We start from the raw sequence: 21,943 nt of genomic DNA, 5'->3' as shown, positions 1-21,943 counted from the left end.
ATTGTGTCATGCTATCCTGTTTGGTTAGACAACATAAATATGAATTATTTCATGCCCTCTTTTATTCCCCACTATCCATTGCACCTGTCTATCATACAATGTATATACTTTCAATTACTTTTCTTGTTTATCAGCCATTTGAATTGGAGAGGGTGATGGCAATATCTAAGGGAGTAACAACACAGTCTTCAGAAAAGATAGTGCTACCAGATGATGCAGATAGAACCACGGTTGTACTTGCCCAAGGACCAGAGCCACCACACATAACCCAGACTCTCACAGATTGTACCCCTACCCAGTTGGACAGAGAACCAGCTACACCCCTTCTAACCCCAACCCCGGCAGATAGTAACCCAGTTCCAGTTGACACGACACCGTCTCCACCACAGAGCACCCAAACACGAGCAGTTAGTAAGGGAACCGTAGTGCCCAAAGCACGAGGACCACCACTCTGAATCCCAACTCAACGCTTAAAGGAGAAGAAGATTTGTTCTCAGGTCAGGTTCTGTAGCTATGGTTCATACTCCTTTGCCCTTGCATTACTATATTTACTCATACCAACTATTTTCAGATTTGAAGGATGGAATTGAAACTCCAATGGTGCAACAGGTATGTTTTGAACCTGTTTCTTTAACTGGTTTGATGTTGTAACCTGCTCTATGTTGATTTCAGTTTCAATTGAATAAAGAGTTATGTTCTCATGTCATGCACATTACAAGTGTTGTTATTGCTCTATAGTTTCCCACACTTATATTCTGTCCATTCTGCTTTGTCTTGAACAAATATTATTTGAACTGTGTCTCTATCTTGATTTGGCAACAAAAACTACAATGATATAGACCATAAAGTGACCATGGTATATAGATATATGTTTGTTTCATGTTGTTATCCTGTCGACTTTACTACTGAACTCATTTACCAAAATGAGTTTCATATACAACATGGTAAACATGTGATATGTCTGCTTGTTTCTCTTTGAGAATGCGGACAAAATATTGGAGAACAGTACCGCGTTATCCAATGGTAAAGGAAGTAATGCAGATAAGGTTCAAGATAGTGAGACATCCCTGTTGGTCTCCAAGAAAGCTGATAAAAACTATCTTGGCGACAGTGAGGGAACCCAAAAGTCCTGTCTTAATGTAGTGTTTGAGTTACTGGCCACTACTGCTGGCACAAGCTCTTCGAACTCGCTGCCTGAATCAGTTTGTCTTCTTGAGTCTCAACTCAAGTTGAAAGACATCGATCAGATGTGCTGCGACAGGAAGCCGAAGGACTGAGGAAGTCCCTGCAGAATTCAGATGCATATTTCCTAGTGCAACTGCAAGTGCTGGAGGATTTAAGCGCCAAACAAGAGAAAGTTAATAAGCTTGCTAAGCATCTTGCCAGCATTTTGGGTACCCAGGATATTGTTTCTTGAGATCTTCTGAAGTGGTTTCAGTTCTGGATTTGTTTTTTTGCGGCGTTTATTTGCGCTGGTCGCCAACTTTGACAACCAGTGTATATGATATGCTGCTTTGTTCCCTATATTTGCACTGGTGGCGAACTTTGATGCCCAATGGATGTAATATGTGTAACAGCCGTGATAGCCTAGCGTTAGTTGCTAGCTTACATATTTCCTTGTCTTGCTTATTTGTTTGCTTGTAGTCATTGCGGTTCTTTTTCCGCGGTTTGCTAGTGGCTGCAATAACCTATTTTTTAATACTAGGCTAGAATAACCATGGGCTAATATTTACTGTAGTGACACTGGGCCTCCTACGGGCCATAGAAATAGTGGGCCTTCTATGGGCCGTAGAAACAATGGGCCTTTTACGGGTCATAGAAACAATGGGCCTTCTGCAGGCCGTATCATCAATGGGCCTTATGCGGGCCGTATGATCGATTGGCCAAACATGGGCCAAACAGACCACATTATGGTCGTAAACAAGCTAGAGTTGGAATCATCCGTTCATGGGCCGACCATAATGGGCCATCGTTAATAGGCCGCATTTGATGATGCTACGAAAACGGCCCAACGTATTAATGGACCACAAACGGGCCGACTATAACCACGGGCTGAATTTGGCCCACAAGAAGAAAACGATAGTAACGGGCCGTAAGTAAATGAATGCTGGAAATGAGCCCAAGAATAAGTGGGCTCTGAGAAGGCCGAAAGATAAATGGGCTGGAAACGGCCCAACGGAATAACGGGCTGTTAATGGGTATAAGGTGATACACTATTCATTACGGGCCAGTTTCACAACGGGTCGTTAATGGGTGTAAAGTGATACACTATTCATTACGGGCCAGTTTCACCACGGGCCGTTAATAGGCCAAGAGTTCCAAAGGGCCTCATATAGGTCGAAAGACGTCATGGGCCATACATGGGCCAGAAGTGAAAATGGGCTAGAATCATATTGGATGGCCCAGTTGACACTATTGGGCCTAATTCGGATAGGGCGTAAAGGGCCTTGGGTTAGCGGGCTGTAAATGGGCTATATGCGAACATGCCGTTAACAGGCTTTCAATGGGCCGGCCCGCCACCTTTTGACCAAGTCAAACGGGTCGGCCTTTTCACAGGAATGGGCCTCTGTTGGGCCGTGCCATGTGTCGAAGTATCATAGGCGCCTTCTGTCCAATGAGTGGATGACATCTATCCCAACGATGAGCCGACACGTGTTTCCGCTAGCCAATGATGATTTTACACGTGGAAAATCCCCATTGGTCGGGTCTGTTAGCGGGTTATCGGATCCAAAACCCGACCCGATAGCTTAACGGCGTTTCGTTACCGTGGATGCCACGTGTCGGTCACCCTTGATGAAAGCACTTCTGTGACGCGCGATTTATCTTCATGGAAGTGGACAGTTACATGATTATAATTTTGGTAATGTCATGGAACACTTCTACGACAGCACAGGTATGACTATCTTGATTTTGTCATAAATTTGTCATGGATGTACATGCATGACCAAAACCGCAACCTACTGTGACAAACATGTCTCATCACGGAAGTGTATTTTTTTTTGTAGTGATATGTTTCATGCTATGGTTAGGTTTACCTTAATTCTTCTTTCGTAGTTGTGGATTCTTGCGAGAGGGGTTAATCGTAAGTGGGATAATTGTCCAAGGAAGGGAAGTACCCAAGGACCGGTCCACCCACATATCAAATTATCAAAGTAACGAACGCGAATCATATGAGCATGATGAAAACTAGCTTGACGATAATTCCCATGCGTCCTCGGGAGCGCTTTGCTTTATGTAAGAGTTTGTCCAGGCCTATCCTTTTCTACAAAAAGGATTGGGCCACCTTTCTGCACCTTAGTAACTTTTATTACTTGTTACCCGTTACGAATTACCTTATCACAAAACTATCTGTTATCGATAATTTCAGTGCTTGAAGAGAATACCTTACTGAAAACCGCTCGTCATTTCCTTCTGCTCCTCGTTGGGTTCGACACTCTTACTTTTCGAAAGGACTATGACAGATCCCCTATACTTTTGGATCATCAAGACTCTTATCGAAAGGACTACGACAGATTCCCTTTGGTAGGTGGAATTTGGTAAGGAAAAGTTTATATAGTGTGCTGAAATTTACTGTCACTTGTTACTATGGAAAATAATCCTTTGAGGGGCTTGTTTGGGGTATCTTCAACCCTACCAGTAGAGTAAAGATTTTCTCCTCAACCTACTGAACCTAGTGAAAATGTTTATTTTTAAATTCCTTCGGGTATGATAGAGAAACTTCTAGCTAATCCTTTTACAGGAGATGGAACATTACATCCGGATATGCACCTAATCTATGTGGATGAAGTTTGTGGTTCATTTAAGCTTGCAGGTATGCTCGAGGATGTTATCAATAAGAAGGTCTTGCCTTTATCTTTGAAGGTAAAGGCATTGACATGGTTTAGGCTATGTGATGATATTGGATCACGGAACTACAACCGATTGAAATTGGAATTTCATCAGAAGTTTTATCCTATGCATTTGGTTCATTGTGATCGTAATTATATATATAATTTTTGGCCTCGTGAAGGAGAAAGTATCACTCAAGCTTGGGGGAGGCTTAAGTCAATGTTATATTCATGCCCAAATTATGAGCTCTAAAGAGAAATTATTATTCAAAAAATTTAGGCTCGTCTTTCTCTCAATAATCGCCCCATGCTCGATCCTTCTTTTACTGGTTCTTTTATGATGAAGACTATTGAATTCAGATGGGATTTATTGGACAGAATTAAATGCAACTCTAAAGATTGGGAACTCGACGAAGGTAAGGAGTCGGGTATAACACCTAAGTTTGATTGTGTTAAATCTTTTATGGATACCGATGCTTTTCGTGAATTTAGCACTAAATATGGACTTGACTCTGAGATAGTAGCTTCTTTTTGTGAATCGTTTGCTACTCATGTTGATCTCCCTAAAAATAAGTGGTTTAAATATCATCCTCCCATTGAAGTAAAAGTAGTAGAACCTATTAAAGTTGAAGAAAAGACTATCACTTATAATGTTGATCCTATTGTTGCTACCGCTTATATTGAGAAACCACCTTTCCCTGTTAGAATAAAGGAGCATGCTAAAGCTTCAACTATGGTTCGTAAGAGTATTGCTAGAACACCTACACCCCCTGAGAAAACTAAAGTTGAACCTAGTATTTCTATGATTAAGGATCTCTTGGTCGATAATATTCATGGGCATGTTATTTACTTCTGTGATGAAGCTGCTAGAATTGCTAGACTCGATACTAAAAATAAACATAAACCTGTTGTTGGCATGCATGTTGTTTCTGTTAAAATAGGAGATCATTGTTATCATGGCCTATGTGATATGGGTGCAAGTGCGAGTGCAATACCTCATTCCTTATACAAAGAAATTATGCATGATATTGCACCTGCTGAGATAGAAGATATTAATGTTACAATTAAACTTGCCAATAAAGATACTATTTCACCAATTGGGATTGTTAGAGATGTTGAAGTCTTGTGTGGGAAAGTTAAATATCCTACTGATTTACTTGTTCTTGGTTCCCCACAAGATGACTTTTGTCCCATTATTTTTGGTAGACCCTTCTTGAATACTGTCAATGCCAAGATAGACTGCGAAAAAGATATTGTTACTGTTGGTTTAGGGGACATGTCTCATTATTTTAATTTTGCTAAATTCCATAGACAACCCCATGATAAAGAATAGCCTAGTAAAGATGACATTATTGGTCATGCTTCTATTGTCGTGCCTCCTAATGATCCTTTGGAGAATATTTGCTAGACCATGAAAATGATATGTTTATGGATGAAAGAAGGGAAATAGATGAAGTATTCTTTAAACAGGGACCTATTTTGAAACACAATTTCCTGTTGAAACCCTAGAGGATCGTCCTCCACCCAAGGGTGATCCCGTGTTTGAGCTTAGACCATTACTTGATACTCTTAAATATCCTTATCGTGATGAAAAGAAGATATATCATGTTATTATTAGTGCTAACCTTTCAGAGCAGGAAGAAGAGAAATTATTGAAAACTCTGAAGAAGCACCGTGCTGCTATTGGATATACTCTTGATGATCTTAAGGGAATTAGTCCCACTCTATGCTAGCACAAAATAAAATGGGAGAAAGACGCTAAACCAGTTGTTGATCACCAATGATGGTTAAATCCTATGATGAAAGAAGTGGTAAGAAATGAAATACTAAAGCTTCTGGAGGCAGGTATAATTTATCATGTTGCTGATAGTCAGTGGGTAAGTCTTGTCCATTGTGTCCCTAAGAAGGGAGGTATTACTATTGTTCCTAATGACAAGGATGAATTGATCCCACAAAGAATTGTTACAGGTTATAGAATGGTAATTGATTTCTGCAAATTAAATAAAGCTATTAGAAAAGATCATTAACCTCTACCTTTAATTGCTCAAATGCTAGAAATATTATCCAAACATACACATTTTTGCTTTCTAGATGGTTATTTTGGTTTCTCTCAAATACCTATGTCAAAACAGGATCAGGATAAGACCACTTTTACTTGCCCTTTCGGTACCTTTGCTTATAGACGTATGCATTTTGGTTTATGTAATGCACCTGCTACCTTTCAAAGATGTATGACTGCTATATTCTCTGACTTTTGTGAAAAGATTGTTGAGGTTTTCATGGATGATTTCTCCGTGTATGGAACTTCCTTTGATGATTGCTTAAGCAACCTTGATTGAGTCTTGCAGACATGTGAAGAAAGTAATCTTGTCTTGAATTGGGAGAAGTGCCACTTTATGGTTAATGAAGGCATTGTCTTGGGGCATAAAATTTCTGAAAGAGGTATTGAAGTTGACAAAGCTAAAGTTGATGCTATTGAAAAGATGCCATGTCCTAAGGACATCAAAGGTATAAGAAGTTTCCTTGGTCATCTTGGTTTTTATAGGAGGTTCATTAAAGACTTGTCAAAAATTTCTAGGCCTCTAACTAATCTCTTACAAAAAGATGTTCCTTTTGTCTTTGATGAGGATTGTGTAGAAGTATTTGAAATACTTAAGAAAGCCTTGATTTCTGCACATATTGTTCAGCCTCCTGATTGGAATTTACCCTTTTAAATCATGTGTGATGCTAGCGATTATGTTGTAGGTGATGTTCTAGGACAAAGAGTTGATAAGAAATTATATGCTATCCAATATGCTAGTAAAACTCTAGACAGTGCCTAGAGAAATTGTGCTACTACTGAGAAAGAATTTTTAGCAGTTGTATTTGCTTGTGATAAATTCAGACCTTACATTGTTGATTCCAAGGTAACTATTCACACTGATCGTGCTGCTATTAAATACCTTATGGAAAAGAAAGATGCTAAACCTAGACTTATTAGATGTGTTCTCTTGCTACAAGAATTTGATTTGCATCTTATTGATAGAAAGGGAGCTCAGAACCCCGTTGCAGACAACTTTTCTAGGTTAGAGAATGTTCTTGATGACCCACTACCTATTGATGATAGCTTTCTTGATGAACAATTAGCTATCATAAATGCTTCTCCTACTGCTCCATGGTATGATGATTATGCTAATTACATTGCTGCTAAATTTATACCACCTAGTTTCACATACCAGCAAAAGAACAAGTTTTTCTGTGATTTAAGACATTACTTTTGGGATGACCCACCCCTTTATAAAGAAGGAGTTGATGGTGTTATTAGACCTTGTGTACCTGAGCATGAACAGGAACAAATCCTACGCAAGTGTCACTCCGAGGCATATGGAAGACACCACACCGGAGATAGAACTGCACATAAGGTATTGCAATCCGGTTTTTATTGGCCTACTCTCTTCAAAGATGCCTGTAAGTTTGTCTTGTCTTGTGATGAATGTCAAAGAATTGGTAATATTAGTAGACGTCAAGAAATGCCTATGAACTATTCACTTGTTGTCGAACCATTTGATGTTTGGGGCTTTGATTATATGGGACCGTTTCCTTCCTCTAATGGGTATACACATATTTTAGTTGTTGTTAATTACATTACTAAGTGGGTAGAAGCTATTCCAACAAGTAGTGTTGATCATAACGCTTCTATTAAGATGCTTAAAGAAGTTATTTTTCCAAGGTTTGGAGTCCCTAGATACTTAATGACTGATGGTGGTTCACATTTTTTTCATGGTGCATTTCATAAAATGCTTGCTAAGTATGATGTTAATCATAGAATTGCATCTCCATACCACCCAGAGTCTAGTGGTCGGGTAGAATTGAGTAATAGAGAGTTTAAATAACTTTTGCAAAAGACTGTTAATAGATCTAGAAAGAACTGGTCCAAGAAACTTGATGATGCATTATGGGCCTATAGAACTTCATATAAGAATCCTATGGGTATGTCTCCATATAAAATGGTTTATCGAAGAGCATGTCAATTACCTCTCAAACTAGAACATAATGCATATTGGGCTATTAAAGAGCTCAATTATGATTTCAAACTCGCCGGTGAGAAGAGGCTATTTGACATTAGCTCTCTTGATGAATGGAGAACCCAGGCCTATGAGAATGCCAAACTGTTTAAAGAAAAAGTTAAAAGATGGCTTGACAAAAGGATACAAAAGCGTGAGTTTAATGTAGGTGATTATGTTTTGCTATACAACTCGTGTTTAAGATCTTTTGCAGGAAAACTTCTCTCTAGATGGGAAGGTCCTTACGTTATCGAGGAGGTCTATCATTCTGGTGCCATAAAAATAAACAACTACGAAGGCACAAATCTGAAGGTGGTGAACGGTCAAAGACTCAAACATTATATCTCAGTTAATCCCATAAATGTTGAAACCAATGTTATTGACACCGTTACCCCGGAGGAGTACATAAGGGACACTTTCCAGAACGTTTCAGAATACGAAAAGGAATAGATTAGAGAAATAACTCGTCCCGGGATTCAGAAGGAGAAAGCCACTTGGCTGATTTCCTTGCAGACCCCAAGGTCTACGAGGACTTGGAGCATTGTGGTTCGACCATGGAGTAAGAAGAAGACTATGATCCTAAGGGAAAGGAGGAGACGAGCTCAGATGAAGATGAAGTCCCACTACCTCAACCTGGGGACATGCACGTGGAGTTTAAAAAGTCAAGCCTCCCTCATAGAGCAAAGAAACCTAAGATCCAGTTTATCCCTTTTTGACTCTTGCAGGAAAACAAACAGGAACTATGCAAAAAGATATTAAGCCTTGATCAGGAGATCGATGACCTAAGGAGCAAAATTCTATCCTCAAGCACAAATTGAGGAAGAAGCCTACATCATCAACTACTCCATCATCACCACCTCCGAAGAAAGAGACATAAATCCATGGGTATGGGCACTCCCCTTAGCAACTGCCAAGCTTGGGGGAGGTTCCCCGGTATCGTATCACCATCACACATCTATCTTTACCATTTTTCTTAGTTCAATCATTCTGGTTATATCTTGATCTAGTAGAATAAAGTTTAGTATGATCTAGCTTTGAGTTTTGTGTTGATCCATATCTATGTAATCGAGCCCGTGAGCTATATATAATAAAGATTAGTTTTGAGTTGAGGGCTTTGCTATCTTGCTATGATCTTGAGGGAATAAAAAAAAGAATAAAAAGAAACAAAAAGATCATATTGAACGTATGGAGAGTAATGACTTCACATATAAATAGTATGATGAATAAAAGTTGTTGAGAGTTGACAAACATAGTTTTGGTTATCGTTGCAATTAATAGGAAGTAATAAAGAAAGAGAGGTTTTCACATATAAATATACTATCTTGGACATCTTTTATGAGTGTGAGCACTCATTAAAATATGACATGCTAAAAAGTTGATGTTGGACAAGGAAGACAACATAATGGGTTATGTTTTGTTATATCTGAAACAAATTATATTGTCATGGATCATCCAACATGTTGAGCTTACCTTTCCCCCTCATGCTAGCAAAATTCTTTGCACCAAGTAGAGATACTACTTGTGCTTCGAAACATCCCTAAACCCAGTTTGGCCATGAGAATCCACCATATCTGCCTATGGATTGAGTAAGATCCTTCAAATAAGTTTTCATTGCTCAAATAATTAAAATTGCTCTCTAAATATGTATGATCTATTAGTGTGGAGAAAATAAGCTTTATACGATCTTGTGATATGGAAGAAATAAAAGCGACAGACTGCACAATAAAGGTCCCTATCATAAGTGGCAATATAAAGTGACGTTCTTTTGCATTAAGATTTTCTGCATCCAACCAGAAAAGCGCATGACAACCTCTGCTTCCCTCTGCGAAGGGCCTATCTTTTATTTTTCTCTTCTACATTATACAAGAGTCATGGTGATTTTCACCCCCTATCTTTCTCTGTGTCGGATTAAAACTTCATACCCATAAGTACTGCGTGAGTGTTAGCAATTGTGAAAGATTAAATGATAGTTGAGTATGTGGACTTGCTGAAAATCTCTTATATATTGACTCTTTCCGATGTTATGATAAATTGCAATTGCTTCAATGACTAAGATTATAGTTTGCTAGTTTTCAATGAAGTTTCTGATTCATACTTTACATTGTGAATAGAATGTTACTTTAGCATAAGAAATCATGTGACAATGTATATATTGAAGTTCTAATAATAATCATGATGCCCTCATGTCCGTATTTTATTTTATCGACACCTCTGTCTCTAAACTTGTGGACATATTTTTTGATATCGGCTTCCGCTTGAGGACAAGCGAGGTCTAAGCTTGGGGGAGTTGATACGTCCATTTTGCATCATGCTTTTATATCGATATTTATTGCATTATGGGCTGTTACTACACATTATGTCACAATACTTATGCCTTTTCTCTCTTAATTTGCAAGGTTTACATGAAGAAGGAGAATGTCGGCAACTGGAATTCTGGGCTGGAAAAGGAGCAAATATTAGAGACCTACTCTGCACAACTCCAAAAGTCCTGAAACTCCACGAAAGTCAATTTTGGAATATATTAAAAATATTGGGCGAAAAAAGCACCAAAGGGGGGCACCCACTGTCCACGAGGGTGGAGGGCGTGCCCTACCCCCCTAGGCGTGCTCCCTGCCTCGTGGGCCACCTGGAAGCCCCCCGATGCCCATCTTCTGGTATAAGGTATGTGTTTCCCTGGAAAAATCATAAGGAAGCTTTCGGGATGAAGCGCCGCCATCTCAAGGCAGAACCTTGGCGGAACTAATCTAGGGCTCTGGCGGAGCTGTTCTGCCAGGGAAACATCCCTCCACGAGGGGGAGTTCATCACCATCGATCCTCTCATCGAGACGGGGTCAATATCCATCAGCATCTTCACTAGCACCATCTCCTCTCAAACCCTAGTTCATCTCTTGTATCCAATCTTTGTCTCAAAACCTCAGATTGGTACAAGTGGGTTGCCACTATTGTTGATTACTCCTTGTAGTTGATGCTAGTTGGTTTATTAAGTGGAAGATCATATGTTCGGATCCTTCATGCATATTAATAGCCCTCTAATTATGAACATGAATATGATTTGTGAGTAGTTACGTTTGTTCCTGAGGGCCCGGGAGAAGTCTTGTTATAAGTAGTCTTGTGAATTTGGTATTCGTTCGATATTTTTATGAGATGTATGTTGTCTTTCCTCTAGTGGTGTTATGTGAACGTCGACTACATGACACGTCACCATTTTTTGGGCCTAGAGGAAGGAATTTGGAAGTAATAAGTAGATGATGGGTTGCTAGAGTGACAGAAGCTTAAACCCTAGTTTATGTGTTGCTTCGTAAGGGGCTGATTTGGATCCATATGTTTCATGCTATGGTTAGGTTCTTATTCTTCTTTCATAGTTGCGCATGCTTGCGAGAGGGGTTAATCAAAGTGGGATACTTGTCCAAGGAAGGTCAGTACCCAAGCACCGGTCCACCCACATATCAAATTATCAAAGTAATGAGCGTGAATCATATGAGCATGATGAAAACTAGCTTGACGATAATTCCCATGTGTCCTCGGGAGCGCTTGGCTTTACATAAGAGTTTGTCCAGGCTTGTCCTTTGCTAAAAAGGGATTGGGCCACCTTGCTGCACCTTAGTTACTTTTGTTACTTGTTACCCGTTACGAATTACCTTATAAAAAAACTATCTGTTACCGATAATTTCAGTGCTTGCAGAGAATACCTTACTCAAAACCGCTTGTCAATTCCTTCTGCTCCTCGTTGGGTTCGACACTCTTGCTTATCGAAAGGACTATGACAGATCACCTATACTTGTGGGTAATTATTTATTCACTTGTGATTGCACAAGAGTATGGCAAAGCTATTAGGGATGCCCAGTCCCGAAATGAAAAATGAATTTACTTTATGTTGTCAAATAATAAATTCCTTGGAAAGTGTTGATATGGAGGGCACCCGTGGATACGGCTAGCCATGGATTGTGAAAGAATGGTGGAAAAAAGAATAAACTTTTTTTCTATTTGGGAACGGCCTATGAAATATCTAGTATGCAAAGTGTTGGAAAATACTCGGTCATTTCCGTTGACGGGAAAAGTATGCCTCTCAAAAATTTGATCTCTCAATTAAAGCTTTGAGCTCTGGCACCTCTACAAATCCCTACTTCCCTCTGCGAAGGTCCTATCTATTTACTTCATGCAATTTTTATTTTTATTTGAGTCTCCATCTTCTCTTATAAAGCACCAACTAAGGGACACTATGATCGTACATGAGCATTGGATGTAGCTAATATGCGAGTGTGTTTCATGAATGGATCAATGATTAAGCATGATGGGCTAGGGATAACTTTCTTTACTGTAGATATTTTGAAAGACATGGTTGCTTGTTGATATGCTTGAGTATTGAAATATTCATGTCAAAACTAGACTATTGCTTTGAACCATATAAAATTCCATGTGTCCATGCTACAAAAGAAAATAATGTGATGAACATGATAGGCAGTATTCCACATCAAAAATTCTATTTTTATCATTTACCTACTCGAGGACGAGCAGGAATTAAGCTTGGGGATGTTGATACGTCTCCAAAGTATCTATAATTTTGGATTGTTCCATGCTGTTATATTATCATTCTTAGATGTTTTACAATCATTTTATAGCAACTTTGTATCAACTTTTGGGACTAACCTATTGACATACTGCCCAGTGCCAGTTGCTATTTTTTATTTCGCAGGAAATCAATATCAAACGGAGTCCAAACACCATGAAACATTTTGGAGAATTTTTATGGACCAGAACACCCAGGATGGGCCAGAGAAGTACTAGACGGGTGCTCCGAGGGGGGCACAACCCACCTGGGCATGCCTAGGGGCCCAGGCACGCCCTAGTGGGTTGTGCCGACCTCGGTGGCCTCCCGCACCGCCTCTTTGTCCTATAAATTGTCAAATATTCCAAAAACCCTCGGGGTAACCCTAGATGAGAAGTTCTGCCATTACAAGCCTATATAGCCATGAGAAACCAATCTAGACCCCATTCCTGCACTCCGCTGGAGGGGGAAATCATCACCGATGGCCATCTTCATCATCCTGGCGGCCACCATGATGAGGAGGGAGTAGTCCACCCTCGGGCTGAGGGTTTGTACCAGTAGCTATTTGTTTAATCTCTCTCACTCATGTTCTTGAGATGGCATGATCTTGATGTATCGCAGGCTTTGTTAATATAGTTGGATCATATGGTGTTTCTCCCTCTCTATCTTGTTGTGGCGAATTGTGTTTTCCCTTTGAGATTTCGTTCTTATGGGATGTAATACTTTTATGGATTTGAGAGAACTTGATATATGTCTTGCATATACATGTGATGACAATGGGGTATTATATTGATTCACTTGATATATGTTTTGGCACTCAACTCGTGGATTCCCGAGGTGACATTGGGATAATCTATGCACAGGGGTTGATGCATGTTCTCATCTTTTGTTTCTCCGGTAAAAATCTTGGGGCACTCTTTGGGGTTCTTTGTGTTGGATTGAGTATTATAAATCTGAATTTGATTTGGTGTTATTTTAGTACGAACTCTTGATAGATCATTCGGATAGAATAAATTAGTGTTATTTTAGTACGAACTCTTGACAGATCGATCGGAATAACTTGGTGTTATTTTAGTACAAATCTTGGATAGATCGATTGGAAAGAACTTTGGAGTGATTTTTCATCGCACATTGAGGGATGGTTATATGATTCAAATAGATTAGCATTGTTGACAGATTGCACTAGCGAAAGTATGGACCCTAGGCCTCATTTTCAAGCATTGCAATACCGTTTGTGCTCCGTTTTATCAATTGCTACCTTGCTGGATTTTATTGTTCCTATTATAAAAATCAATATCTACTATCATTACTACGCTTTTATTTCCATCTCTTCGCTGAACTAGTGCACCTATACAAATTACCATTGTATTTGGTGTGTCGGGGACACAAGAGACTTTTTGTTATTTGGTTGTAGGGTTGTTTGAGAAAGACCATCTTCATCCTATGCCTCCCACGATTGATAAACCTTAGGTCATCCACTTTAGGGAAAATTTCTACTATCCTACAAAGCTCTGTGCATGGAGACTCAACACAAGTCTACAAGAACAAGTTGTGTAGTAGACATCAGGGGTCCCGGCCGATGATGCATTGCTGGCTAGATAACCCGTGGATGATATCGAAGATACAACACCTTGTGAGCTACACATGAAACTGAAGAAGATATCTATGAAGGTGGCGATCGGCTATGCTTTACCAAATCCCCGTGAAGCAACATTCCATGGCAATCTGATTCCAGCTGGCTATGCTCATGTCGGGGTGGATAAAGTGATGTCGGGATATGACACACTAGAGCTTGACATTCCTGGAGGTCAAGAGGGTCGCACACTGGGAGACGCCACACGTGCTATCATTCTATGGAGAAAGGATTGCATCGTCTTTCCAAGGCCACCGACTCCTCCTCCAAGTCTGTCGCGTCAGCCAACTCCTCCTCCAAGTCCAACATGTCAGCCGACTCCAACCCACCCCGAGACGGAGCGTGGCGCTAGTCCGCCAACCGCGCGAGCCGCCTCCACCCCACCCCGAGACGGCGCCCATCAGCGCGAGTCCTCCATATTGATCTCAGGCGCATCAGCCTTCTCCAAAGAGGAAGAGAGCACCAAGGAACAAAGCCTCTCCTCCTGTCAAAAAGAAATTGGCTTATGACATGACCATCAAGGAAACCAATGCCCAAGTTGATGCCGAAGTGAAGGCCTTTTTTGCAAAGAAACCTCCCTGCCGCCAAAGGAGAAAATACCTGAGAATGTCATACAACACTTTGTGGATCTTGCTAAACTGGTTGTGAAGAAAATCCAATTAGACTATGAACACTATTAGAAAGTCAAATGTGCACAAAAAGATAAGGGGTCGAGCCTTACAGGCAGTGAGAAAAGCGGGAAAACTGTTCCCCGGCTGAGAGAACAGGAAGTGCAATCGATCCGCCCACTCATTGTACAATCACATGTGATTACCGCTAATAAGCCGGTAATAACCGACCCTGCTAGAGAGATGGCTATAAAGGCCGGTGTCACTTTTGAACAAGTCCTAGGCATCGAGGATCACCCCATGATTCAAGAGGAGGAAGTAGCATGAAAATATGTCCCCGACCAACCTCTAGTCAGGCCTGAGGAGGTCCCGCTTATATCAATGAAGATGTGCAGATTGATGACTGGTACTTGAGAGAAATAAAGAACGAGCGAGAGAGCCTGTCGGGTAGTTGGTGCCACATATGCCAAAGGATGGCTAATCATAGTGGGAGCTAGTAAGACGTCGCCGGTGCCTGCAAACGGGATAAGGCGTAAACATGCACGCCGACGGATCTTACCCAGGTTCAGGGCTCTCCTAGGAGATAGCAACCCTAGTCCTGCTCTGCGGGGTCTTCGCATGATCACTAGATCAACAAGTAGCTACAAGCTTGATCCTTGTGTTGATCGGCTGGAGGAGGAAGAAGGGCAGGGCTAGCTCTACTCCTCTCTCTATACGTGTGTGTGTAATATCTAAGAGTTGAACCCTTTGTGTGGGTGCCTTGGGGGGTTTATATAGGCCTACCCGTCAGGGGTACAATGGTAATCCGGCCGGGTGTAGGCCTGGGCCGTGAGTGTCTAGGGTCGCCGGCTTCTCAGTCGGCTGCTGGGGCCCGCCGCCGGGTGAGTCCCGCTGGCTGCCGGGCTCCTGGCTGATAGGTAGGGCCCGCCAGTTGTGGGTCCTTTCGGCTGCTCATCACTGTAGCCCTGCCTCTTATGACGAGGGATTGGTCGGGGGTGCGTGGCTACAGTACCGCGCCTGGTGGGCGTTCACTGTAGCCACTCCCCGTCTTATGTGGTTAATGGCGCACAAACTTCTAGGGAAGGGGAGGGCCAGATGCTGGGAGCCGGCCTCCCCCTATGCCGGCTGTACTGTAGCCACGCCCCGTCTCGTCGCTGTTATGTGGGTGCAAACTTTAAGGTTGCAAGGGTGGGCTGCCTGCTAGGAGTCGCCCGCTCTGGTGGCCGCCTGCTAGGAGTCGGCCCACTCTGGGGCCACTCTTTGGGCCTTGCCGCCTTCCTGCAACTGACCGCTAGGATCAGCCGGCCATAAGAAGGCGGGCCTTTGTCTTTGATGCTTGAGGGGCGCAGCCGGCCCCGATGTTTTGAAACGTTATGGGGATCAGATGGGGCTACCCGTGGTCATTTACTCCGACAGTAGTCCTCGAAGCTGGCACTACTAGGAAAAGGCCTACTAATGGCGCACCTAATTTGACCATTAATGGCGCATTAGTGGTGCACCATTAGTGCCACGCCATTCGTATATTTTACTAATGGCGCACCACTGGTGCGCCATTAGTATCTGGTATACTAATGGCGCACCACTGGATGCGCCATTTGTATATACAACAGTGCGCCGTTAGTATGCCTCCCACGGGGCCATGTATACCCAGGTGCTTTGGCATACTAATGGTGCACAACAACAAGATGCGCCATTAGTAACTTCGGCATACTAATGGCGCACTGTTTAATGATGCGCCATTAGTATCCTTTGGCATACTAATGGCACACTGTGATGTGATGCGCCATTAGTATGAATATTAGGTTTTTTTATTTTTTAATTTTCTGTTTTTTGCACAGGTTACAAAATGTATAATTGGACAAAATATAGACAGCACACATCAACAACACATTCATCGAATACAATAGAAGATTAGTCTCTGAATACAATTCATCATATTAGTCTCTAATTACAATTCATCATATTAGTCTCCGAATTGAAAAGACAGAACAAAGATAGAACATTATATTACAAGTCTCGAGACCGCGAGTAGCGAGTTTTTCTTCACATTACAAGTCGATATCGATCATCTAAACTACCATCACATAGAAGTGAGCTGCGGTCATCATGATGAGCATCATCACGATGAAACTCGTCTTCATCCGGTTCCTCCAACGCTCCCTCCCCTCTCCCGCTAGATAGCGGGTGTATCTAGTTCGGCCTCGGCCCTAGTGGTGTACCCTTTGTAACTGTTGCCGCTGAATCGGTGAACCTGTCTCCGACACTCCTCCCAGTCGTCGTAGACTCCGGGAACCTTACCCTTGTACACGACATACGACGGCATCGCTATGCACTAACCAAACAAAACGTTAGTACCAATTCACAGACAATACATAAGCAATATATAAGTATGCAATAGAACGATCGGAAGAGAAAAGCAAGACATTAATAGCATCGATTACATCTAAGTTGAACGACTCTCGAAACCAAAGAGACATACTACAAGTTCATTAAAGTTCAATTACAACATGAGCCATTCGATGTTTCAGAACTAGACACAGCATCACTGCTTTTGACTCGACTCAAGGGACCGGAGCATGGATGAAGCCGCCGTCTATCGTGGGAGTCATGAAAGAACGGGCGTTGTCAGCCTGCATTTGTAGCATTGTGTCGATGCCGCTGTTGGACGGTTGATTTCTGAGGTAGAACTGCCCCGATGTACGAAGGACATCTTGATGGATGATTTCCGCAAACTCCGACTGGATGCGAAAGAATTCTTGTCTGATGTCCGCGTCCTGGATTGCCGACACGCTCGCGGCCCAATCTTTGAGTTCACTCGGTAGCAGAAGTTCATGATGGTCCCGTACGATCGCCCGCATGTGATGGATGGCGTAGTAGGCACCCTTCTGACCGCCAGGCGGCTGCTTGACGCAGCAGAACATCGTATTGTGGGAGAACATGTGCTTGTCGTACTTACGAATAGGCCTGGTGAAGGTGCCTCCAGATTTGGCGTAGCCGGGGAGAACATCATCAAGAACCTTCTTGACATTTGTGTAGTCTACGTTCGAGTGACGGTCCGGGTCGAAATACATGGCCATGGAATATTTGGGGCTTAGGAGGATGAGCGTGCAATGTGTGTCACTGCAGAAAACACGGAATGTTAAAAGAAAAACGATCGAAATCTAAGAATTCATATGTTACGGGCCGGTTGAGGGGAGGACTTACTCAGGAAAGTAAGGCACGAGGAAGTTATCCTTATCTTGGTTTGCCAGAATGATGCCTTCGAGGTAAGAACTCGCGACTTGCCGGTCCCCAGCGCTGCCCAATATCTTGGGACGCATGTAGAAGGGGTCGACTATCACGATGTCCGGGGTCTTGTCGCGAATGATCTGCATCTCCATACTCAGCGAAAATAGCCAAACAAAGGTGTAGTGCAGCGGATGAAGGTTCATCATAGCATGGATGTCATCAAACCGCAGGACGATTGTACGCCCGATGGAGTTATCCACAAAGCCCTTGCCCTCTGGCACCTTGGCCGCGAAAATCGGGTATGCCACATCCTTCTCTCTGAGACTCCGTGAGCGAGTCCTAGATTAGGGGGTGTCCGGATAGCCGGACTACCATCATCAGCCGAACTATCATTGGCCGGACTATCATCATCGACCGGACACCAAGACTATGAAGATACAAGATTGAAGACTTTGCCCCGTGTCCGGATGGGACTTTCCTTGGCGTGGAAGGCAAGCTTGGCGATACGGATATGTAGATCTCCTACTATTGTAACCGACTCTATGTAACCCTAGCCCTCTCCGGTGTCTATATAAACCGGATGGCTCTAGTCCGTAGGACAACAACAACAACAACCCTTACAATCGTACCATAGGCTAGCTTCTAGGGTTTAGCCTCCTTGATCTCGTGGTAGATCCACTCTTGTAAACATCCACAATATCAATATCAATCAAGCAGGACGTAGGGTTTTACCTCCATCAAGAGGGCCCGAACCTGGGTAAAACATCGTGTCCCTTGTCTCCTATTACCATCCGCCTAGACGCATAGTTCGGGACCCCCTACCCGAGATCCGCCGGTTTTGACACCGACATTGGTGCTTTCATTGAGAGTTCCTTTGTGTCGTCACCGATAGGCTTGATGGCCCCTTCAATCGACAACGACGCAGTCCTGGGTGAGACTTTTCTCCCTGGACAGATCTTCGTATTCGGCGGCTTCGCACTGCGGGCCAACTCACTTGGCCATCTGGAGCAGATCGAAAGCTACACCCCTGGCCGTCAGGTCAGGTTTGGGTGCCTAAACTTCACGGCCGAGATCCGTGGGGACTTGATCTTCGATGGATCTGAGCCACAGCCGAGCGTGCCGCGCTGTCATGATGGGCACGACCTAACTCTGCCGCCGGACAGCATCTTGGAGGCCGCACACGAATCCGCTCCGACCCATAGTCCGGAGCCGATCGCTCAGACCGAGGACGGATGGCTGGACACCGCCTCGGGAGCTGCAACTTCTACGGCGATGGAGCCGAACACTTATCTTGTCCCGCATAAAGCCCATGACTCCGAGGTGCTGGACCCCCTGCCGGACTCCGAACCTCCTGCGCCCCTGCTAGTCGAATCCGATTGGGCGCCGATCATGAAATTCACCGCTGCGGACACCTTTCAGGACTCACCCCTCGGTGATATCTTAAATTTGCTGAAGCATCTCTCACTATCCGAAGAGCCCTGGCCGAACTACGGCCAGGATGGTCGGGACATGGACAATGAAGAAATTCAGAGCCCACCCACCACCCACTTCGTAGCCACCGTCGATGATCTAACCGACGTGCTAAACTACGACTCCGAAGACATCAACGGTATGGACGACGATGCCGGAGACGATCAAGAACCAGCGCCTACAGGGCACTGGAAGGCCACTTCGTCACATGACATACATATGGTGGACACCCCAAAGGGAAGCGATACCGAGGAACAACGGGACGCGGCAGAGGATAATCCCGCCGATAAACAACCAAAACAGCGACGTAGACGTCGCCCTAAGTCCCGCCTCGATCAAAGCAGCATTCCTAACGACCCAGCGATAGAGCAGGGCAAACCAGCGGACGACGAAGAAACAACGAAGCAACCATCCGAACAGGACGAACCGGATAATCAACCCCTTCACAGAGCAATCAACAGTCCGGACACACCACCGGAGTATAAGAACCTTCACGAAAGACTCGTCGCCACTGCAAGAAGTTTGAAGAAGGAAAAACGGAAGCTCAAAACAGCGGAAGACATCCTCAGTATGAAGTGGAGAAAAATACTCAAGACCGCAGACAAATATGGAAATGGCCATCAAACAAAGAGCTACCCGAAGCGCAAGCTGCTGCCAGAATTCGACGAGGAAGCCAGAGCCCTCACAGTCAAAAAATAAAGAGGCCGCCTGGCCGGATAGACGGCCAGATGACAGGCCAAAAGCGACAAGCGGCGCCGCACACAAGCCGACTTATGATCCTGGGAAAACGGACGGCCCAACTAGGTCCATCTACGGGCCAAAAAAGAGGGCCCCAGGAAGTAACACAACACGACAAGTGTTCGAAGACAGCGGCACACCCAAATACAGGGGCGCCGCACACCCGCTATGTTTTACTGATGAGGTGCTGGATCATGAATTTCCAGCAGGGTTCAAACCCATAAACATAGAGGCATACGACGGCACAACAGACCCCGGAGTCTGGATAGAAGATTACATACTACACATACACATGGCCAGAGGAGATGATCTCCACGCCATAAAATACTTACCCCTCAAGCTCAAAGGGCCAGCTCGGCATTGGCTCAAAAGCCTCCCAGAAAACACTGTTGGAAGTTGGGAAGAGCTTGAGGACGCGTTTAGAGCAAATTTTCAAGGGACTTATGTCCGACCTCCGGATGCAGACGATCTGAGTCATATAGCCCAACAGCCCAAAGAGTCAGCGCGCAAATTCTGGAACAGGTTCCTTACCAAAAAGAACCAAATAGTCGACTGTCCGGACACGGAAGCCTTAGCAGCTTTTAAACACAACGTCCGAGACGAATGGCTCGCCAGACACGTCGGCCAAGAGAAGCCAAGAACAATGGCCGCGCTAACAAGCCTCGTGACGCGCTTTTGCGCAAGAGAAAACAGCTGCCTAGCAAGATGCAACACCAGCGACCCGAGTACATCCGAGATGAGAGATGGAAACGGAAAATCACGGTGCAGGAAAGATCAGCGGTGGAATAAAGAAAAAAGCCCAAAGGGCACGGCGGTCAACGCCAGATTCGAAAGCTCGCGGCCAAACAATAAAACACTGCCTCTTAAGGACAACAGCGACGAGCTATCAAATTTAAACAAAATTTTAGATCGGATATGTCAAATCCACAGTACCTCCAGAAGGCTGCAAACCATACCAACCGAAATTGTTGGGTTTTTAAACAGTCTGGCCGACTCAACGCCGGACACAAGGGTCTCGATGCACCAAGCGAGGACGATGACGAACCCCACCAGCAGAGCACCGGAAGTCAAAAGACTTTCCCACAAGAAGTCAAAACAGTAAACTCACTTCATGTGATTTTACGGAAAACCAACAAGGCACTCGCTAAGACAAGTGTCGCACGGTCCACCCCAGCGGAACACCGAGATTGGATATCAAAACCAATCACTTTCGACCATCTGGATTAGTCCAGAAGTTTCCGGAACGCGGAATAGACTGCCCTGATATCGGATCCCATAATAGACGGACTGCAATTCACGCAGGTTTTGATGGACGGCGGCAGTAACTTAAACCTGCTATATCCGGACACAATCGGCAAGTCGGATAAACCCCACTACAATTCGGCATAGCCGCACTTCCTTCAAAGGAGTGGCGCCAGGCCCTTACGCCAGGTGCACAGGTTCATTACTACTAGAAGTTGTGTTCGGGTCACCTGACAACTTCCGACGAGAAATGCTAACCTTTCATGTCGCCCCATTTAAAAGTAGCTATCAAGCATCACTGGGACGGGAAGCTTTCGTCCACTTCAATGCAATACCACATTACGCATCTCTTACGCTTAAAATGCCCGGTCCACGTGGCATCATTTCATTAAAAGGTCGCCTGAGACCCCGGACATGGCTGGACGAGTCCGGAATGAATAAGCTAGGGGCTACCTAGCCGCACACACCTTCACAAGGGTTTGTACATATAAGCCATAATGAGCTAGCATAGGCTCAGCTTTATTAATCTATATTTCAATTTTTTATGCACTCTTTTGCACGATTTCTTTTCAAACTAAGTTCCTCTCTTTTTACAGATGAACAGCGTG

The sequence above is a fragment of the Triticum dicoccoides genome, chromosome 3B, assembly GCF_002162155.2.
Source record: "Triticum dicoccoides isolate Atlit2015 ecotype Zavitan chromosome 3B, WEW_v2.0, whole genome shotgun sequence".
Lineage (NCBI taxonomy): Eukaryota > Viridiplantae > Streptophyta > Magnoliopsida > Poales > Poaceae > Triticum > Triticum dicoccoides.
This window is presented reverse-complemented; position numbering follows the sequence as displayed.